At 38.4% G+C, this 9,027-nt stretch overlaps 1 long non-coding RNA gene across 1 annotated transcript; it reads left to right on the top strand.

Moving 5' to 3' along the window:
• The first annotated feature begins 1,381 nt into the window (after positions 1 to 1,381).
• On the top strand, positions 1,382 to 3,265 carry LOC103474386 (uncharacterized). The gene is made up of 3 exons (XR_535175.2): positions 1,382 to 1,736; positions 1,816 to 1,871; positions 2,934 to 3,265. It is a non-coding gene; the product is annotated as an uncharacterized LOC103474386 (long non-coding RNA).
• The last annotated feature ends 5,762 nt before the right edge of the window (positions 3,266 to 9,027 follow it).

Raw genomic sequence — 9,027 nt, 5'->3', positions numbered from 1 at the left:
AGAAGCAGATGTACTGTCACACTGTTATGCGTAATAAAACTCACTGTAAATTGGATTTTACTGTCTATTTTGAAACAAAGACAACATGATTAAAAAGTCTACATTTTAAGATGGCTTATTTTCTAAATTCAAAAATCACAGCTGCACCAAATCATCCGTAAAGAAAAAAAAAAAACTTTTACCACAACTCAGATTGTGGTAAGCCTTCCTATTATCTGCTGGAGGTCTTGGTCTCTCTCACATTTGAATGACCCACATGTCACAAAAATACATAACATTTTAAATAGCTTACATTTCTATGCTTCTTTGGAGTTAATTCTTCAGCATCTCACTGATATTTAAAATAAAGCTTCGCTCCAAAAAAAAGATAATCCTCCAGTCTTTATTGATTGGTTGACATGGCAACTCAATTCAACGACTTAATTTCTTACTTCAAATAAAATGTAGTCCTAAACGTAGAAATGAGGCGTCAGGCTTAAAGTACTCACCTTCATACCAAATGTTCAAATAAATGGTACAATTATTTCACTGGACAAACACACCTGAAAAAAACCAACAACAACTGGATAGCGCTTCATGAGACACTCTTCACTCAAAAACATTTAGTTTTTTTTATTGTAATCCTCATTTAAAACTCTTATTGCCACTGATTAATCCATTTTCACTACATCATATGCAAAACAATTTAGTCATATGTAATGGAGAGGTGGCCAAGAGAAGCTAAGATGAGGAACTGCTGTGTATTTTTATTCTCTAAGCTACACCCCCTCTAAAGGGTGCCACCCTAAACTCTTATCTTCCGTCTTAGCAGTCGTGGAGGTGCAAGCTGCAGCTGTGTGCTTGCAGGCCAGTAAAAGATGCAACTCCTTGTATGAAAGACAACATGGCAAACTACTCTACCCCAGCAACAGACTACTTCCTCAGTAACAGGCTACTTCCTCAAACCGTGGTACTTGAACCACAGCCGGCTTCTCCATGCTGCCGCACTCAATCCATCACAAAAGCATTCTGTGAAACTTATAGTAAATTGTTTAATCAGTAAAACATTTAATTATTACAGTAGCTCTGCTTTTAAGTCCAGTGCTTCTCAGCTTTGGATTCCAAATGTTGGACAGCAGTTCATGACCGACTGGCCTCCATTTTAGCTTCCATACTCTAGGCGCCTTAGACGTACAGTTAGGGTTGGACGATATGCCTGAAAAACATATCAATATAAAAGTGTTTCAAATCAGCTGATATTGATTATTATTCGTTTTAAATATCTGAAATGCTGCCAAGCTGGTGGCATGACCTTTGCTGTTTTATCCACAATATTCACTCCATGTTTGTTTTTGAGCAGTTAGGAGGAACAGTGGTGAAACCTGAAAGTGGTGCTGTGCAAGATCATGGACAGATTGTTACTTGATAGCCAACCTGATGAGTTGGTTAACCAGTTCATCAGGCTGGGTGAGTTAGCAATGAACAGATTGTTGCTAGGTAACAAACCCGAAGAGTTGTGTAACCAGGATAATTTTTCTATGTTAGATTCAGTTTATTTTCCATTTTGTTAGATTTTATTTTATTTTATTTAAAGATTTAATTAGAAATAAAAACCCTCCTTTCCTTAATTTATTCAATACAAACTAAATCAAGCGAGAGCAACATTGTTCTACGTGACAGCTAAATTGACAGCTACCGCTTGTATGGCTGCTAATCGGCACCCTAGGTAGGAGACCCTGTCGGACTCTGATATGCAGGTAGGCTTCTGGCCTGTTTCCAAAGCAGTTATCAAATGTCTTGTGCATCCTTCAATTGTGTGCCTCTGTTAACTTGCAGACGTGTGAACATTTGACCAAACGTTGTAGCGATCATGGTTTGTCAAGAGGGAACTGGTGAGTGTTGTGTTCGGGAGCTAGCATGCTAGCACTAGCCTTCCCAGCTTGTTGAGTTGGTTATACACCGATCTAAATATAGCACATTCAAACTGAAATGCTTACCGGTATAAAACACTACAATTGTGTAAAAAGAAATTGAATTTGCATAAGTTGCATAATTATGTAAACTCATTTAATAAAATACATGTACATGTGAACTGATTATTTAGGCCCGTTTACACAGACCAGGTGTTACAGATTCTCATTCAAGGAGTTTGCCGCAGGGTCTGGGATGAATCATGGATTGTCTGGTATCACACTGACCAGACTGGCGAGCTAACAAATTAGCAGATCCGGAAATACAACACCTTCTATCATCTAAGGAAACTCTTCCGAATTGGTTGGAGATTTCAGCCAAACAATCTTCATTCTAATGGAACTGGATTATTTTTTTGTTTGTTTTTTCCCTATCAGCAAAGAACTGTTGACTTTCTTGGTTTAAGGAACCCTTCTGGACTTTAATTGTTGACTAACCTGTATATATTGTAAATATTAATACAATTCACTAATTTTGCACCATCTGGTTGTCTGTTTTACAATTTGTCACTTCCTCCAGCAGATGGACCCAAGTTAAAAATTATTCTTATTGGATCTAACTTGGATTATTTTCTTAGTTATCCAAATGTTCCTAAATGTAATGTTGGTTACCCAGTTCATCAGGCTGGGTGAGTTGGCAATGAACAGATTGTTGCTTGATAAGTGAGAAACACTTCTCTAGGCTATGGTGTCTCTGAATCACGTGCACAGAGTTCAGAAGTTGGTTTGTTAAATTACAGTTTACCCTTAAAGAAAAGGAAAGCAAACCCTAAAACAGACACCAGCTGCTTTAGAGACAGAAATCAATGAGTTTGATTGATTGCAAAGTCTGGCCAGTTTAATAGCTATTATGCATATTAATCATCATGATAGTTTCTGGTGCTTATAGTGCAACTATAGGAAAGTCCATTAATGTCCAGTAGCCTGTGCTACAATGCAGCAAAGTAAGATTTTTTTTATTTTTATTATTGTATCCTTGGCCAGGAAATTTTGATGGAAGAAAAGATGTTTAAGGGAAAAGGGTGCAGAGCAGCAATGATGGAGCGAGCACTGCAATGCTGACCACTGCAGACTCATCCATCCAGAACACGTTGAACTGCTCCAGCTTCAGTTAAGTCAACTATGAAGTCGGATTACACCCATAACTTCAACTGAGAACTTCACTTCTGCACGTCATGCCACAAAAAGCTTAAACTGAGTGTAAATATTACTACACCAGACAATGTATATCCTGGTGTTTACTCTTGACTCCTGCTTTCTCTTAAAATAAACATTACTACTTAAAGAGTGTGTCACCACACCAAAGAGAAGAGAGATCCCTCTGCTGTCATAGTTTCTTTTTATATACACTCATCTAGCTTTGAAGCAGTGAAAAACATTAATATTCAGTATGTGAAGGAAAGGAAGCTGATGCCTGTATAGCTATTTCAAGAAAAGACTAGCAGTTTTTCTATAAACTCTTAAGGACCTGCAGTTTAGTGCAAGTTCCTTTAGTGAGAACTTGCTCAAGATTCAAAGCAAAAAAGCAAGCAGAGTTTGACAGGAAAAAGCAGAACCAGTTGAACATTAATGCAAATTTTTCTTTGCCTAAAAATATTTCTTTGTCCTCTCAAATTTTATGCACAGATAACGAATCAACTGCAAATTCTTATTACATGCAAGAAAAAAAAAATACAAGTACGAAGTATTTTATACAATAGTCTACGTATATTTGAAATGTTCTTTAGATGCATTTCAAACTGCACTCAGCAGCATAAATCACATGTTCAGACTGATGAAATGAGGAGAGACCCTGATTTTAAAGCTTAATTGATTTGCTGTTTCTTTACTGTTATTGTAAAAAAAACTCATTTTAATTATATTATCAGCTGCACAACATATAAGACGTTTCCAGCCTGACTTTGGTTTTCGACAATCTGTGGAGAAGTCCAGACCTTCAAAACAACAGAGTTGCTTGGACAGGGCTGGGGGAATAAAAAAAAAGCTAAAAATGCAATGCTAGAAATGTTATCACATAAAACATTATTGTTGGAAATGTGCAAAATTGTGGTATTTTTTCCGCCTTCAGTCTTCACTTTGAAATGGATGAGTGAAGACTGGCTTTTGTGTGATAATGGTAGATATTTTAGTTTGACTTCTACCGCCCTGATAAACCAACATCAGAGCAGGTACGATTCCCGTCCATCTGCTGATGAAGTTGCATTACTAAGGATTTCCTGAATGCGTGACATCCAGGTGTGCCAGAGAGAACTAGTAAGTTTTGCACCTGTTAACATGGTGCAGGAATTTCGCCTCTTCCCTTGTGCTGTGCAGCAAGCAACCCATTCAGCGGTGAAAGGAGTGAATCTGTAGGAACAGCATTGCTGCGCCTCTCTTCCACCCTGGATCTGCTGCGCTACATCTAACACTCAGCAACTGTCAGCGCTACTACACTGAATAATGTAAAAAAAATAAAATAAAATTGCGATGTAAAGCAACACGGTGGCTCTTAGAAACCTTCCTGACCATAAAATCGGTCTTAAATGCCGTTTCAACGAGCGCTTCCTGCGTTAAGATTCGTGCGTATTTTGGATAAAATTCCAACACTTTAAAAAAAAAAACAAAACAGAAAATCAGTCCTACCTCACTCATGGTGTAAAGTATCGCAGACGTTTCGCTTGCTTCCTGTAGGTGGGATGGAAACGGAGTTTCAGCCTCAGCGGTCTTTATTAAAAGAGCGGCTCGCCGCGGACGGAGCGGCTTTATAAAGTGTTGAGCACAACTCCTCCGTGTCATCACGTCACTGACAAACCAATAGGAACGCCGTGGGCAAATGTGTCTCCCAAGTCACCACCCAACTTCTTCGAGCGCTGCTGTGTAAGCTCTTTTTTTCACGATGATCAGCCAAATAGAGCGACTGATGAACAGCCTCTCACTCCTGCGAGGCATTTCATGCACCAGGCGCCATGTCATCAGCGCAAACTTATCTCACAAAGACGGGGTATGTCATTTCCACCTGTGCCTGCGCTCAAATGCGGGGGTGTGAACACAGAAATGACTCCGTCTGTCTTATTATGGGGAGCGGATGAGAATAAGAGGCTAAATACAAATGCATGGCGCTTTTCATTTGTATAAATCAATAAAAAAATATTTTAAAAAATCACTCTGAATCCTAATCTCATTTTTGTTCATTGTTGTGTTGTGTCTAAATGTAAAAGTTCAAGGAAAACAAAATGCCTGGCAATGCAATGCTAAATGCTTGATATTTTTACAGGGGAATAATTGTGTCCATTGAAGTCTGCTCGATTCTAATAAGCTCGTTAGGTTTTCCAAAAACACCACAATGTTGAATAGAGTCGGTAATGACTGAGCTTTGTGTTCATTCATTCTCCCAATTAAACATGAAAACACAGTTTTTTTTTTGCAGAGGGAACACTGCATAATAAACTTAAAAAAAAAAAAAAAGGTTGGTTGTGTTATGTAACTGCATTCCAGTTTTACTCTTAGGTTGCATATTAAATGCTTAAATCCATCTGGTGTCTGTACTTGCTCTTTTGTTGTAGCAGAGGAGATGGTGCCCATCTCCTGCAGCCACTGAATTTTTTTCACATAAAGTTTTCATGAGAAAACGGTACTTTATAGCCTCTCCCAATGAGAGTATAAAGTACAGAGAGTAGCGCATCGTTACTAGGTTGTGCTGCAACATCTCAAATGGCTTTAAAACTTGGAAAAAGTTTTATTGGGTTTGATTTCATCCACTGATCCAAGTTCCAACTTCAAAGTCCACTGATGCCGTCCGCCATAGTTTGAGAGCCAATACCATAAAAACAATGCAACACTATTTTAAAGCAGTGTGTGATTTTTCTGCATAGAGAACATGTTTTTTTTGTAAAGTATTGGACTCGGTTGTCAGAAAACAATATGTCAAAGACAAACATTGTAAAGTTTTGGAAAATATAGCCCAAGACTTGGTCCAAAAGCCTCCAGGCAGCCTTTCTTTGATTTGTGAACCATGCATGGAAATGGATATTGATTCAGACAGGACCAATGTTTTCTCAAAGCTGTGATGTAGATGGAAACTGAAGCTTGTGCTCCTACTGCTACTGGAATGCCATGAAGTCCCAGTAGAGTTCTGATGGATGGAAAGAAGGAAAGGAAAGTGATTAAATAAAAATCACCTCTGCTGCATTGACCCGACTTGTGTGTGTCCATAACCGTCAAAAGGTTTCAGCCAGGAGCTGGCTGAAACCTTTTTATTTTTTTTGGATCCATAGTCTGCAAGAATAGTTTGCAAAATTTCCCTGTGCGGGATATTTTAAGGTGAGAGGAAAGCATTTTTCTTGTGCCAAGCACACCAGATGGTGTTGGGATTTTAGTGGAAGCTTATAAAAGTTAGTGAGACGCTGCACAATCTGGAGCCACCCTCAGTGTGGCATCGCTGCTACACAACTTAATATGTCTGGATGTTCAAAACTCCCATTTTAAAGTCAAATGCCTTGTTAAAAACTTTGTTTCCTACCAGTTTTGTTGACAACTCATTAGAAAAGGGACTGAAAATGCCGAGCTTAACATGGCATTTAAAACAGTTCAATCTTACCTTTGTCCAATTTATTGTTCAGTTTAGTTAAATGCTAGTCTTGCCATTACCTTCCTGTCGAATTCCACTCAAAATCTTGCCAACTTTCTCCCATTCACTCGCATTTCCTCTGGTAAAACTTCTAAAGTCGTTTTATTCCAAAACAACGATTTTCTGCGCTTTTAGGACAGCGGTCCTTTTTACAGACCTGAACTATACGATTTAGAGCAATCTTGTTTCTTTCAATATTTGAGAAAGTTCGGATACTTTACACCCAAGAACGATGCCAATACACAGAATGAAACTTTTTAGCAGAATTTATATATATATATATATATATATATATATAAGGACTATATTGCAGCTGTGGACAATAAATCCCCAGAACCGTTTGCAGATCTGAGACAGGGAGAGGCGAGTAACTGAAGTACGACTAGAAAAATCGAAAAATCTTGTTCAGAGTAGGATGTGACCTACCTGCTGGGGTTATTGCAGATACAATGGAGGAATCCTAGGGAAGGAGTGCTCACAGAAATGCTGAAATGGGCTCTAATGTTTGACAGGTTTAAGAAACAGGCAAGCAAAAAGGATCTGGGGGAGGCTTATGTCCTCAAATGCACAGGTGGAGCTAATTAGGAAGGCACAGGTGAGCAGAGTTAACTTGATTGGACAAGTTGAGGGTAAGATGTACAGTTAGGATTTTTAAAAAATCCTTTAAAGATACAGTCAGAAACATGAATCAGAACAATAAATAAAGCATTTTACATGTAATTTAGATGACTGCCACGTGTGCTCCGGGAGAGAAGCTGCTGCTGCTGCTGCTGCAGGGTAGAAGCAGGTCAGAAACCTAACAGAGACACGTCAGAGCAGGGCGGCTGACGGGGACAGTCTAATGTGCTCCCCTCGTTCCTTTGAGTGCGCTCATGTCAGCTGTAAAACACAGAAAAATAAAAGCTTTGCATCATGATTTTTCACTTCTGTTGTTCACTTCTTTTTCCTGCATCACCTATTTTTATTATTTCTTATTTCCAATCGGGTTGTTCTTTGCTTCGGAAACCTGATCACTTTGTTTCTTATTCGCTTTATTTTACGCATAATTTTAACCTCAAGGACACGTTGTCTATTTTTATCTCCACACCCTTCTTGCTCATTCATTGAAACCGTTCCATGTAAATGCATGTTAACAAGACCTTTCGCGAAGATTTACGAACGAGCGGAACCAAGTTTCTGCGTTTTTCTGCCATGTTTCTCCTCTTCAACCAGCCAGTCAGTGCCCTGTGTGTCTCGTTGCAGAATGTCATTTATTAAGGAAGCGCGAGCGAAGCTTTCACCTGCAGTATTTTTATCTGTCTCAAAGTGATGAAGCCAATCTGAGCCCAGCAGGCTGGCGCATGGGAACAAAGACTGACCTCGGTGCTCCTCTTGCTGCAGGTTGAGGCTGCTGGATAAAAATAAACACCCTGACAGTCCCTGTTGAAGTTAAACAAGTGAAGATGAGAAACATCCAGTGCGAACCGTATCACTTTTATCGTGACAAATTTGATCATTAAAATAGTGATGAAAATACTGAATATTTTTAGACACCTGGAGAGGTACTTTAAGCCTTACGAGCAAAGGCTTTGAAAAATAAATCAAAATGAGCCAAAAAAGGTTTTGTATTTACAAAGTGACTTTAAAAGAAAACACATTTGATTGTGAACACAAAGTTGTGATTCCTCCTTCTCAGACCCTCCCATGCATACGAATCTGAGGCTGGAAGTATTTTTATTTTATTTTGTTTAACTATTTCAATTCTACTTTGTGTGGCATCAAAAGTTAATCACCAAACCTGTAACATTTTGTATAAATGTTTAAAACAAAACACAAATATGTATCTAAACTGGATTTTGCTCTCAAGATAAAAGCCTCAAAAATTGATTTCCCCTCTCTAAAAATCTTTTTACACTCTGACTAGCATCATTATGTACACAGTGTACTGTCAATTCTGATACTCACGGAATAAAGCTTTTCCAAAAGCTGCTTCAGATTCATGATTTATTCAAAAATAAAAAAAATTATATGTTACAAAGACTCGCATTGAGAACTACAGCATATTCTTTGTCAAGACGTTTGCAGTTCACTTGGGCTTGCTGGGCATTGGCCAGTGGTGGTGGTGATTAATATTAGTAGCTGGAGGCTGTCAAAATGTTGTGTAGCATGAAAGACTCCCAAGATATTAAACGTTTTAAGAACACACAAATATAGCTCGCAAAATCAAAACAAATAAAAATGTTTGTGCACATTTTAATTTAGGAACAAATTCAGATGAGCTCCGCAAAAATGGGTTGGTCGTTAAAGCCTCATGAGAACATGACATGAAAACCTTCTTCAGATTCAAGTTGCAGTTTGATCAAAGCTGAGAAAGCAAATCGTGTGATAACAGTTCACTGTGCTTGGCAAATGTATGTAAAAAATAAAATACTTTTTCAGCTGAACTGAATTGCAACATCGTCCTACTTCATTTTGATCAGAACCAGTCAAATG

Source organism: Poecilia reticulata, linkage group LG13, assembly GCF_000633615.1.
Source record: "Poecilia reticulata strain Guanapo linkage group LG13, Guppy_female_1.0+MT, whole genome shotgun sequence".
Classification (NCBI taxonomy): Eukaryota; Metazoa; Chordata; class Actinopteri; order Cyprinodontiformes; family Poeciliidae; genus Poecilia; species Poecilia reticulata.
The sequence above is the reverse complement of the archived record's forward strand: the minus strand, read 5'-3'. Positions and strand labels throughout refer to the sequence as shown.